Source organism: Petromyzon marinus, chromosome 47 (assembly GCF_048934315.1).
Source record: "Petromyzon marinus isolate PM22_M1 ecotype Great Lakes invasive population chromosome 47, UKy_Petmar_22M1.pri1.0, whole genome shotgun sequence".
NCBI classification, from domain to species: domain Eukaryota; kingdom Metazoa; phylum Chordata; class Hyperoartia; order Petromyzontiformes; family Petromyzontidae; genus Petromyzon; species Petromyzon marinus.
The window spans coordinates 12,025,226-12,038,443 of NC_133713.1; the positions used below are offsets into that span (position 1 = coordinate 12,025,226).

Here is a 13,218-nt window from a genome sequence, read left to right on the forward strand (position 1 = left end):
TAAAAACATCGTCACTGGGGAGACAAAAGCGTGGTGCTGGCCATCCACCTCCTCGTGTGCCGTGCCGGCCTTCATAGGTACTCGCTAACAGCACTTGCCCCTACAGTCTGTTAAGGTTATACGGGGGATCTTTGTTTATCTCTCGGACAAAGCAATTGAAAGGCTAAATCAGTGAGAAGGCAATCTCGAACAGTCGCCACGATAGTCGCTCAAGGCCACGCCACGTGACGCTTCCCCTCGTCTGGTATCGCGAGATATATTTCATCTTCTGCCCACGCATCTTCGCGTTTTTCGCGAGGGTTTAAAAAACCCCTCTCAGAGGTGCGACCCGAATGGAACCCGGATGGAGCAATGCATGATCATTTGTTTCGTTCGCGATAAGGGGCGTCCAATGGCGCGCATCGGAATCATTCTCCACTGACTTTTGTCTCTTGCTGTCCTCGCGGTCTGTTCCGGCGTGAGCCTCGTCCACGCCTCGACATCATCTCTCTCCATTGTCATCCTGGATCCACCTCGCGCACATGAACCCGTTGTTGTGCCTTGCGTGGCCGAAGATGTGGCTTCATTTTATTTGCCCCGGAGGCCATAAATGCTTACATTCCCAAACATCAGCAACAGCCGGGCAAACAAATTCTCTATGTGGCTCATTAATTCCGGAGGGGGGCCTGTGGGGGGGAGGGGGGGGCAATAGTGGGTGGGTGGTAGCGGAGGCGATGAAATCAGCACCGCCTTTTGCGGGGCAGATGGACGACTCGCGCGTAGAGGAGCTGGGATAACGAGACCACAGTCGGCAGCGCTGGAATTAGAATGAGCGATGATGGGGTGCGCGCGTGTGTGTGCGCGCGTGTGCGTGTGTATGCGCGTGTGTGTGCGTGCGCGTGTGTGGGTGTGCGTGCGCGTGTGTGGGTGTGTGTGCGCGTGCGTGTGTGTGCGTGCGCGCGTGTGTGTGTGCGTGCGCGTGTGGGTGTGCGTGCGCGTGTGTGGGTGTGTGTGCGCGTGTGTGCGCGTGTGGGACGTGGGGGCGTGAAGGCACCCGTAGTCTACTTGGGCCTAATGCATCCCTGCAGCGTGGACTGTGATGAAGGGGGGGGGGGGGCATGCAATAACTAAATCTTAACAAATTCTAAAAGCAAAACAGTGAGTACCAAAACTCTCCGCCTGTCGTCCATCAAGTGTTCTTATCAATGTAATCTCTGATACGGGCCACATTGACATTACATTGATTGTTTTTGGAACAGGGAGATGAAATAGGGGCTTTGTAGGGGAAAATAGTGCATTAGAATTCAATACAATTGGTACGATTTGGGCTTACGAAGCTTTGAAATCTGGCCGCATTTCGAGATGTTGAGTTAATAGGGGACACGTGTCGTGTAAATAGGATCGCTGTACATCCGGGTGTGTACAGCACGCCGCCACGTGGCGCAAGGCGGAATGACGTGAGCCTCTGGTGCAGGATGCTCATAATTTTCTATCGGTACAAAAATAAGCTATCAGAATTTAAATATATGAAGGTGAAGCTGCTCACAACGTTTTCACGTCACGATTAAGATTGTTCTATGTAAAATATCCGTTTTGCATTGTACGACCCATAGCGTAGACAAATGTTGTGACATCACTCCCATAAGTCATTGCAGAGGATTCTAAGAATGTGCTGTACCTATATATTTTGATGCAAACATAAACATTGTGACTTAAACGTGATTACTGTAATTCATAATGTGTATCTGTATATTGTTACATGTATTTATTGCTGGTTGTTTTAATAATCATGGTATGACCCCATAGCGTAAAGAATAAGTCCGTGACTATGTGTACCCCAGCACCGACAATGTTAAGGTATCGCTTCTCGGCCTTTTGGCTAAGATCAAGTGTAGTATCTGTTCTTATCAGTTTAATATCTGATACGTACCACATTGTGGTACCTTATATTAAATTGATTTTTGGGACAGGGAGATGGAATAGGGGCTTGCTCCGTCCACTCCGCGCATCAACCCGGTATTGCAGTACCTCCGGGAATGGTGCACCTCCCCGCTTGGGGAGGGAAAGTGTTAAATAAATTAAGATTGAACGACAAGTGTCAGAAATCCACCCCCCATAGTTGGTTCTCCAACACAGCCAGTGTGCTGTACTAGTGACGAATTGGCATGTTCTGTTTACGTGACAACCGTTCTGTGTGTCTATGCTGTGTCTTTGTTGTTTCCGTGTCTGTGTTATGTCTCTCTCAAATTTGTTCTACCTGCCATCGAAACGTCGTATTCTATTATTTATTTATTTCTCTCTCTACGTAATCCTTATTAGTTGGCTGTGTCGGTTGGTGGTGGGATTTAACGTTACATTTATATTATTTATATGATATCACCCAAAAACCCTATATTATGAAACAGAGATTTGAGTATTCACTGAATGATGCACGATGTCAAAGGGTTATAATTGAGTGAGGTTGTTAAACTTTAATTGGAGTGGGCACTTTATTTTACATTTCAGGCCTAATTTGACGCATCCCTTCTCAGCCTTTTGGCTAGAGTCCAATGTGTTAGCTGTGGGCCAATCCATCTTTACGGGAATGGAGCACCTCCCCGCGTGGGGAGGGAAGTTGTGTTGTTTCGTATGGTTGTGTGCTCACAACAACACCTCGTCTTGAGTGAGTTCGTATTGCGTCTGAATGAGGTGTCTCATCTGTACCGTCGGTTTGGTCTCCTCCCTCACCCCATGAATTGTCCTCGTGTGTACTGTCTGGCTCCACTCACCTCTTTCGGTTGTCATGTCAGCCTGTGGAATGTGCATCGGTGATTCGAATTACAGAGAGTCCGTCAGTATACGCCTCGAGTTTCATATAGAAATCGCGATGCGTTTACACAGCGTACAGCGGCTCGCGAGGTATAGGAAACAGGTCATAATCACACAAGATTTGCACTGTCGAGACTTTAAAATGTGACGTAATCTCAAGATGTTTTATTTGACCTAGGGGCACGTGTAGTGTAAATCGGGTAATTTATCAAATATCGATTTGGATCATAGGTGCAGTACTTTGCGCCGTATGATCACACACACGTGGTGTGTACAGCACACGCCACGTGGTGCACGGTGGTACGGACTAATGACAATGAGCGTCTGCGCGGGTAGCTAATACTTTGCTATGTTTACATATTTTCGGTATAAAAAATCAACTGTCCAACTTTAAACATAAAGTATAATGTAAAGCTGTATGCAATGGTTTGAAACCACGATTGTGTTACATGGAATGTATCCGCTTTGTGTTCAACATGGTTCGACCCATCACGTAGGGACGTTTAGTGATAATATCTCTTTACTAACAAGATGCTATACTATACTCGATATAAAACACGAGTAGTGTAAATAGGATATCTCATGAAAATATAGGACGCTTGGATTAATTATCCTGAACATGAGAATCGATTGCAAACATTACAATCTATTCACGAACACAATGCGTACAGCACGCCACCACGTGGCGCAAGGCGACATGGCCGCAATAACATTATTCCCATAAGCCATTGCGCGGGATTCTCATCATGTGGAACGCTTATACTTTTTGGATTAAAACATCATATTTCCAACTCCAAAACGAGTGTCAAGATATTTGTAATGTTTCCATATTCCGCGTATAGCTGTGTTGCATGTGACTATAGCTGTTTTGTGATAATCATAGTATGACCCCATAGCGTAGATAGAAACTTCGTGAGTATGTGTACCCCAGCACCGTCAATGTTAAGGTATCGCTTCTCGGCCTTTTGGCTAAGATCAAGTGTAGTATCTGTTCTTATCAGTTTAATATCTGATACGTACCACATTGTGGTACCTTATATTAAATTGATTTTTGGGACAGGGAGATGGAATAGGGGCTTGCTCCGTCCACTCCGCGCATCAACCCGGTATTGCAGTACCTCCGGGAATGGTGCACCTCCCCGCTTGGGGAGGGAAAATTTTGAACAAAGAAAGATGTTAGGTCAGCATTTGCTGCCTGATGCACAATGTCAGCAGTTGGCAAGCTTGGGTTGGTTAGGTCGAAGGGACAATTTTCGAAGACAACTGCTTTAGAGTGTCAGCTCTTCCTCAGCGGTTGGGTGACGCGCATCCTTTTCTAGGGCCTTGTGGCTAAAAGCATTCACTGTGGGGCTGATCCATCGACAGTTCATTTCTTTTGGTATAGCCATGTGAGCCATTCGGCTCTTGATTCGGGTGCAACCACAACAAACAAAAACACAAACAAGAAAACATCTTAATGTGACTGTGAAAAAAACAGCAAAATATTCCTGAAAAAAGCACCGTACACCAACGCTGTGTGCAAAAAATCCCAGTGGGATGCAAGTGAAACAACAACCACAAGAAAACTTAGATTAAGGCCATCAGTCTAACTCTGTACTACAGCAAAACAAACATGTCCAAACCAAAAAACGTTTTCGAAATCACCAAAAAATAAAGCCATTATTGCAATGTAAGTGATCACAGGGACTGTTACCGAATTTTTACAATAAACTACATAGATAACACGTAACACCAAATCCTAGAGCCATAGCTGGCTGCATGAGTTACTCCACAACAACAGAAGCATCAGTCGGAGTATCAAATTTTTTCATCATAAAGGTTTTTGGGTTAGATCGCTACGACGTTTCGCTGGTAAATACATCCAGCATCATCGGGCAATTCGCCAGAATGGTAAAGCCCTCGCTTGCTCCCGGTTTTATATAGAGCAGCAGGGTGAAGTCATCACTTAACTCATATCAGGTGCAGTGATTAGAGGCGGAGGGGGGTATTGTAATTATATAATCGATTAGTAATCAGTCATTGGTTATGATTAGTAATGAGTTGTAGATGAGTAATTCCTTAAATCAAAATGTAATGTGTATTATTTAATAATACGCTTCCAGGCTGCACTAAGCCTGTAGCTGTCAGAGCGATTAAAGTTATTCTTATTCCTCTCAATTTCAATGGATTCTCTAATTAGTCTTTGCCAGTAATAATTCGTTTTACACAACACTGCAACATTGTCAAAATCAATTGAGTGTCCTTGTTGACACACATGTTCTGCCACTGCCGACAGTTGTGTTTGAGATAATTTAATATTTCTCTGATGTCCTTTTAGTCTTACGCTGATGTTACGTCCCGTCTGTCCAATGTAGCAGCTGCCACATAAACAATTAATCCGATATACACCTTCTGTTGATAATTTAGGTAATGCGTCTTTAGTGCAAGATACTAGTTTTTGAATTTTGTGTACTGTACCAAATCTTACTGTAATGTTTTGCTTTTGCAAAACACGGGCTAATTTGTCAGTTACTCCTGAGATATATGGAATTTTTATTGTTTTAACAATCTGGTCGCTTTCAGCAGTATTGCTTTGCGATCATGATTTGGCATTCAGTGCTCTGTTAATTTGAGCATTGTTGTAGCCATTCTGTCGTAGTGCGTCTTTAACGTGTTTAATCTCTCTCACTAGACTCTCACCATCTGACACTGTTTTAGCCCGATGTATGAGCGTCTTGATAAGAGAGGATTTCTGAGCTGGATGATGATGTGATTCTGCATTCAGATAGGCATCAGTGTGCGTTTGCTTTCTGTAAACGCTGTGCGTTATTTTACCGTTTAGGCCATGTCCAAGCAAAATATCTAGGAATGGGAGTGTGTTATTCACCTCCATTTCCATGGTAAATTGGATGGCCGGGTTTTGTGCATTGAGGTGATTTAGAAAATCATTAAGTGTATCTTTACCATGTGGCCAGACAACCAAAGTGTCATCCACATATCTAAACCAAAAGGATGGTTTTAATGTGCTAGAGGCAAGTGCTCTTATTTCAAAGTTTTCCACGTACAAATTTGCTATAGCAGGGGATAAAGGAGAACCCATTGCTGCTCCTTCCTTTTGTTTAAAGAAATCCTCTCTCCATAAGAAGTAAGTTTTATTTAAACATTGGCCAGCAAGTTTCGGAATATATTTTGGTAAACCTGTATTCTTTACTAGTGTATCAAGTAATTTAAGCGATTCGTCCACTGGAACCTTAGTGAATAGAGAAATCACATCAAAACTTACCAGAAAATCATCAGGAGTAAGTTTAATATCTTTAATCACATTCACAAGATGTTCTGAATTTTTTTATGAATGAAGATGTCCTACCGATGTAGGGCTGTATTTGTTTGGTTATATTTTTTGCTAATTGATATGTGGCAGAGCCAATTGTACTGACTATGGGTCGTAATGGGATGCCGATTTTATGAATCTTTGGTAGCCCATAGAGTCTAGGTGGTTTTGAGGCCCTTGGCTTAATTTGGTATTGCTCATTTTTAGGGATTAATGAATTTGCAATTATTGCAGTGGTCTTACGTTCTAAAGTATTAGTTGGATCTCGTTTAATTTTAATGTAGGTACTTTCCTCTAGTAAATTTCTAATTTTATTATCATAATCAGCTCGTGACATCACTACAGTAGTGCGGCCTTTATCAGCTGCTAGGATTTGGATATCCTTGTTTACACGCAGCTCTCTTAAGGCTTTTGCCTCGTTAGAGCTAATATTTACTTTTGGAACTTTGCTATTCTCAATTATTTTAGCAACCTCATGTCTAGTCATCTATGCCTCATTATGTGGAAGGAGTCTAACTGCTGATTCTACCTCAGCAATTATCTCATCCACTGGAATTGTGTATGGGGTAACGGCAAAGTTAAGGCCTTTAGAAAGGACAGAGACCATGTCACCGGTTAATACAGTGTTAGTCAAGTTCAGTACGGTTTTGTTTTTACATTTTTGGTTTTCGGTAGGGATTTATTATGTAGTCTAGAAAATTTATTAACTTGGTTAGTTTTTGTTAGTTTAAACACATTATCAGCCGATTGTTGTGTTATGTTATCGATTATATTCCAATAATGCATAGATACACTATTGCTTATATCTAAGTGTAACTGCTTTAGCGATTCCGAAATGTAAGATAATTCACTCCCATTGTGCTATATTCTCTCTATTAATAATAATTCGCTAGCTTTGTGTAGTATTTGGTTAGCTTTGGAAGACTTTATGTGATGTGTTATTTTAACTGCGTTTGGTATTACCTTTGAATCTCTGCACCTTTTGAGGAACGCCAGTGAAGATATCAATTTCATCCGCTTAATGCGGAGCTTCTCCAATTTTCTGGTTTTAAGAAAAGTATCCTCCCCATAGAGGTTAGTCAGTTTAACACGTAGGCTTTCGCGACCAATATTATTCATAATAAAGGTTTTTGGGGTTTTCAATGCACTTTTAAGATCAGCACGCTAAATCAAAATACAGATAATACTTTGCAGCGTCATCCGGAGCGAAACATTTTATTTTACTCCAATGAATAGCAGTGACAGCTAGGGGTGTACAACTCCTCTAGAGCAGTTTTGAGTGACGATCTCATAGGTAGTGATTCAAGTTATGGTTTATTGGCAATAGCATTCCAGACCCTGAGGGGGCATAAATATCAAAGGCCCTTCCTCCAGTTTTTGTACGGCAATAGGGAATGTGAAGCTGGTAAATGAGCGAAGACCTGAGGTCAAATTTGTTCTTTGAAACAGAGAGATCCAGCAGGTAGTCTGCGGATTTTTTTGTAAGTACATCGTGAATAAATAAGAACTGGTGCACAATCCATCGAACATTAAGAGATGTTAATTTTGACCCAATGTAGAGATCACAGTGTTGAGTCCTATATGGGCAGTTCAATGTAAATCTTAAGGCCGAGTGATAGATGGAATCAAGCTTCTTCAGTACAGTACTTGGGGCTGATTTATACACGATGTCACAGTAGTCAAGTAGAGACACCTGCTTGGAGGGAGAAAATATAAACTAAAGAGAGCCATTTGGTTTGTGAAGTTGTGTTGTTTCGTATGGTTGTGTGCTCACAACACCTCGTCTAGGATGAGTTCGTATTGCGTCTGAATGAGGTGTCTCATCTGTACCGTCGGTTTGGTCTCCTCCCTCACGCAATGAATTGTCCTCGTGTGTACTGTCTGACTCCACTCACCTCTTTCGGTTGTCAGTATTCGCCTCGAGTTTCATATAGAAATCGCGATGCGTTTACACAGCGTACAGCGGCTCACGAGGTAGAGGAAATAGGCCATAATCACACAAGATTTGCACTGTCGAAACTTTTAAATGTGACCTCATCTCAAGATGTTTTATTTGACCTAGGGACACGTGTAGTGTAAATCGGGTAATTTATAAAAAAGGTAAAAATATCGATTTGATTCATAGTGCAGTACTTTACATCGTATTATCACGCAGACGTGGTGCAAGGCGGTACGGACTAATGACAATGAGCGTCTGCGCGGGTAGCTGCTACTTTTATTTATTTACATATTTTCGGTATAAAATTAAACTGTCAGAATTTAAATATATAGTATAATTGAAAGCTGTATGCAATGTTTTCAAACCACCATTAAGATTGTGTTACATGGAATATATCCGTTTTGTATTCCACAGGGTACAACTGTAGTGGGTTGAATAGCGAGAAGAGAGATCTATGAGGTTTATATTTAGCAGCAACCCCAAACACAGAGGGGTAGCGGCCCCTCACACCCTAAGGAAGGAGCCCCTCCGGACTAATACGCCTCTCACTGACTAATCTACTACAAGTCCCCCTTGAGTGAAGCTTGCGTCTTCACTGGTTATAGCTTGAGCCGACCCTAGCCAGGGGTACGGCTATACCCTTGGGGTTCTTCTCTTCAGTCTTCACTGGTTACAGCTTGAGCCGGCCCTAGCCAGGAGGATTCTTGTCTTCAGCTGGACGACGACTGCCGGGACCGTTCAGAGGTCCGGCTTTTATCCAGGGCCGTGGCTCACTCCGCCCCGGCCACGCCTTCCTTCCAGAACCTTCTAGCAGGACCTGGAGGTGATGTCATTCCCCAGTCCCCTCCTGGGGTCTGTATCCCGTTCCATAGGGGTTACCGTTGAGCCTTGTGGGCCATAGTCCTTTAACACTGGGCCCCAGCCCCTCTTCTGCCCCTTACTGGCACATGAGCGGTACTGCTGGCTAACTGCGTCTTATAATCCCTCTACACAACCATCCCGTAGAGAAGTTGACTGATATCTTCGCTGAAGTAATTGCGCGGGATTCTAACAAGATGCTATACTATACTCGCTATAAAACACGAGTAGTGTACATAGGACAACTCATGAAAATATACGACGTTTGGATTAATTATCCTGAACATGAGAATCGATTGCAAATATTAGTCTATTCACGAACACAATGCGTACAGGACGCCGCCACGTGGCGCAGGGCGATATGACATCATTCCTATAATAACATCATTCCCATAAGCCATTGCGCGGGATTCCAACAATGTGCCATGCTTATTCTTTTTCATTCAAACATCACATTTCCAATTCTAAAACGAGTGTCACGCTATTTAAAATGTTTCCTTGTTCCGCTGAAAGCTGTGTAACATATGATTATAGCTGTTTTGTGATATTGATGGTTTGAACCCATAGCGTAGATAGAGTATCCGTGAGTATGTGTACCCCAGCACCGACAATGTTAAGGTATCGCTTCTCGGCCTTTTGGCTAAGATCAAGTGTAGTATCTGTTCTTATCAGTTTAATATCTGATACGTACCACATTGTGGTACCTTATATTAAATTGATTTTTGGGACAGGGAGATGGAATAGGGGCTTGCTCCGTCCACTCCGCGCATCAACCCGGTATTGCAGTACCTCCGGGAATGGTGCACCTCCCCGCTTGGGGAGGGAAAATTTTAAACAAAATAGTTTTGTTGGGAACATCGTCTCCTCCGTGATGCACGGTGTTACGGAAATGGGTGGCGAGCAGGAAACTTCTCTTCCTTTAGGTTAAAATCTGGTGTGGGCCAATCCAACTTTTCGAAATATAACATGTTCATTTGTATGGATTCCTGCAGTCACGAAAGCTTAAAATCAATCTTGATATGTATCATGATCGCCATTGCGGATTATATTAAATAGATCATTATACTGGTAGGAACGAAGTTGTAAACTGAGTGTACCAGCCTGCAATAGATTAATGTGTCCGTCCGTCCCCTTTCAATACTTTACCGAAGTGAAAAATTCCAATGTTCCTACCAGCCCACCCTGCCATCCGCTCAACGAAACGAATCCAATGCAGGAGACAAGACTCAGTTTAGAGCAAACACAAAAAGCGATGTGCTGCACCGTTCTTAACCAGAGGTCACACAACGTGGGACGGGAGAGGATTCTCTCTCTGTGGGATGTTTATGACGGAAGTGACAGGAACAAAACAAGGAGTGAGTTACTGCCGACTAAGGAGGCCGCTATTGGGGGGAGGGGGCCGGGAACGGCGAACATCACAACCAGAATATTTATCCTACAGGCATCCGATGAGTTATGCAGCTCTCTGTCACAGATGTCCAGCTCAAAAAGAACACGTCGGGTTAAGGGGGTGTTGTCAGAGTCGAAGTGGCGATATTCAATGACGAGAATAGAACCGAGGTTAATACTCGATCGGTGCCACATTGGTGGTGAGCCATATTGTCCTGAGCCACTGCTCTGCTGCCACCTCCAGGTGAAGTCACGAAGAGCATTCGTGTCTTGCAAGCCGCTGGATAATAATGATCACCTCGCAATGCTGGCGTGTCCCGATGCATGAGCGTTGATCTTTTTTTTAACGAGAACTCTCTCGCCATAACGATCGATTTTAATTTAACCCAATTTGTTCGCAAAACGAGCAAATGTTTTTTCGTAACGAGCGGAGAGCGGTCGATCGAACGCGTCCCGTGGCGACAGGGGGCGCACCACGGCCCCCGCAGCTCTTTGCTGAGCCGCTGTGCCGTGCTGCGTGAGCCGCGTGTTGTGGGTGGGGGAGGGGGGCCTGGTGGTGGCCCTTGTACCACGCCGATGGGTGTGGGGAGCCGTGGCGCAAAGGTTGACGCGCGGTGGCTAAGAACCCGGCGACCCGCGTTCGATTCCAGCTCACGGGCAACCCCCGTCACGATCATCTCAACTGGTCCTGGGCCTCCCAGAGGAGGCTCAGACTCACCTTGGTGAGGTGTTTAATTAGCGTATCTCGCTCGTTAAGCGAGGCATGCCTCAGTGTAGTGCTGTTCACAAATATCAAGACACCACCACATTAATATTATTTGAAATTTCACAAAACAATCAGAAGCGTCATTGTGGAGCATTTAAGTTCCAAAATAGGTAAGCTCAAAATACATCTCCAAATATCTGTCCCCTTCACAAAGCACAGGGTCGCCCAGATGGCTTGTGACGCCCATTTAAGTCTCTAAACCCGAATATTGTTTGTGGTTTATTTAAAACATAAATCAATATGCAAAGGGGTCAATTAATGGGGGGGGGGGGGGGGTCACAAGGCATGTGGACCACCCTGTACATTAAAGCGCTTGAAATAATTTTTCGCATCCCATCAGCAACAAGTCCCGCTGGGAGTACATCAATTCTAGCAGACAAAACAAGTGGTCAGTGACTTTAACTGTTTCCATTTGCTGCTCAGATGGATAAAATTAACTGGATTGGGTGGGCAAGCAGGAGACCAGGAAAATATACATAACCATATAAACACGCACTGTACTGCACACATTAACAACTCACCAGATACTTAAACAATAGCCTCACACTGAAACATAACCAAAGCTTAATTGATGTACATAGTGATTCCAACAGTTGCAAATAATTTCAATTTACATAGTCGTGTTTATTAAAATAAATGCAATAGCTTAATAAACCACCAAACATCAACATAAACACTAATTAAAATGTAATGGGCCAAACATCGCAACACAGAAAGAATGTTGAGTGAGACTTGTCTGGCATTACGATAGTTCTTGGGCAGAGCAGCGGGCTAGGGTGGCTAGGAGCTATTAACTACCTCGCATGGTATACAGGAGGTCGGTGGGTTCGATCCCGACACAACCCAAACTAAAAACAAATGACACCGTGCCCCTTAGCTAAGAGATTGGGAAGGGAAAGCAACGGACGGAAGTTTCCAACTTTTGCACCACGAGCTTGGTCTCTGGTGGTCCTATGGATGGCAGTGGCAAGATGTGAATCGGTGCAACAGAGGACCATGAAATAAAGTGCGCCCGCCGGGAATGATAGCCACATCCAAACTTGTCAGATGTTTAAAACAAAACATCATCACAGACCTCACAATTGCACCCTTGGCATCGCGAGTCCAAGAGATGACCCATTGAGTTGATGTTCCATTCTCCCTCCACTCATATCCCCTTTTCCCATCGGCACGTCTGAGGCGAGCCACTGGGTACGGGCGGATTTCCACTGGCTACTTGCCGTGCTGAGCTGGAACCAAACGGTGCTCGTTCCTGCCCCTCTGAAGGCATCACGCGTGACGTCAGTGCAGGGTCACCGCGTCCCCGCGTCTCGACTTTGACCGCTGCGTGCGAGCCGACCCACTTCGCCCTCCTGCACCGGCTTCGCTTCCCCAACCAAAAAGCCAAACGCGGGCCCTCCTGAGCCGTGCCGGGGCTGGCTTAGCACGGCCCCAAAGCACAGCGGATCATACAATGTTTGACAGAAACGGGGAGGTATATCCGGAGCGACACCACCGATGTAATCAGCCTTCCGGCTCGCTGTTTGCCACGCCGGTCTACAACTTGCAGGAAACGAAGGGAGGGAATTAAAATTATTTGTTTGTGATGATTTGCCTTTCCTGGAAGCACAGCTTCCTGATGCGCGGCTCCGATTAGCGGCCGCTCGGGGCCTCCGGGGCTGACGGTGGAAGAGGCTCCACGCGCCCGGGGCTGCAGGCGCCGGGCGCGAGGTCACCGGCGCGAGGTCACCGGCGCGAGGTCACCGGCGCTGCCGTTAATCGACTGCCGCGACAAAAGCGAGCACAGAGTGAGAAGGGTAGCGGTGGCTCAGGGGTCACAGACACACTGACCCAGCACCGCTGAGCTTATGGGTGGGCATGCAGGCGTTCCCGCCGCCTTCGAGCAAACTGGCGTCTCAGCATGCAGAGCGTTGATGGGCTGAGCCTCTTAGAGGGGTCGTGCTAATTGGTCAAGGTTCAGTTTGCGAGCTGGTTTTTATGGATATGTCCAATGCGAGTGTCTGCGAGCTGGCCAGGGTCAATGCGAGTGTCTGCGAGCTGGTCAAGGTCAATGCGAGTGTCTGCGAGCTGGTCAAGGTCAATGCGAGTGTCTGCGAGCTGATCAGGGCTCGGGGTCAGGTTTCCTCCATTTCCAAAGACCAACTCCGGACTTATTCCTCAGTCAGCTGA

General features: G+C 45.1%; 3 non-coding genes across 3 annotated transcripts; all 3 read left to right on the forward strand.

Moving 5' to 3' along the window:
* The first annotated feature begins 1,838 nt into the window (after positions 1-1,838).
* LOC116952639 (U2 spliceosomal RNA) lies at positions 1,839-2,029 on the forward strand. Its single transcript, XR_004404483.1, has one exon. It is a non-coding gene; the product is annotated as a U2 spliceosomal RNA (small nuclear RNA).
* A 1,707-nt stretch (positions 2,030-3,736) lies between these two features.
* Positions 3,737-3,927, forward strand: LOC116952638 (U2 spliceosomal RNA). Its single transcript, XR_004404482.1, has one exon. It is a non-coding gene; the product is annotated as a U2 spliceosomal RNA (small nuclear RNA).
* A 5,587-nt stretch (positions 3,928-9,514) lies between these two features.
* Positions 9,515-9,705, forward strand: LOC116952637 (U2 spliceosomal RNA). The gene has a single exon (XR_004404481.1). It is a non-coding gene; the product is annotated as a U2 spliceosomal RNA (small nuclear RNA).
* Positions 9,706-13,218: the final 3,513 nt, after the last annotated feature.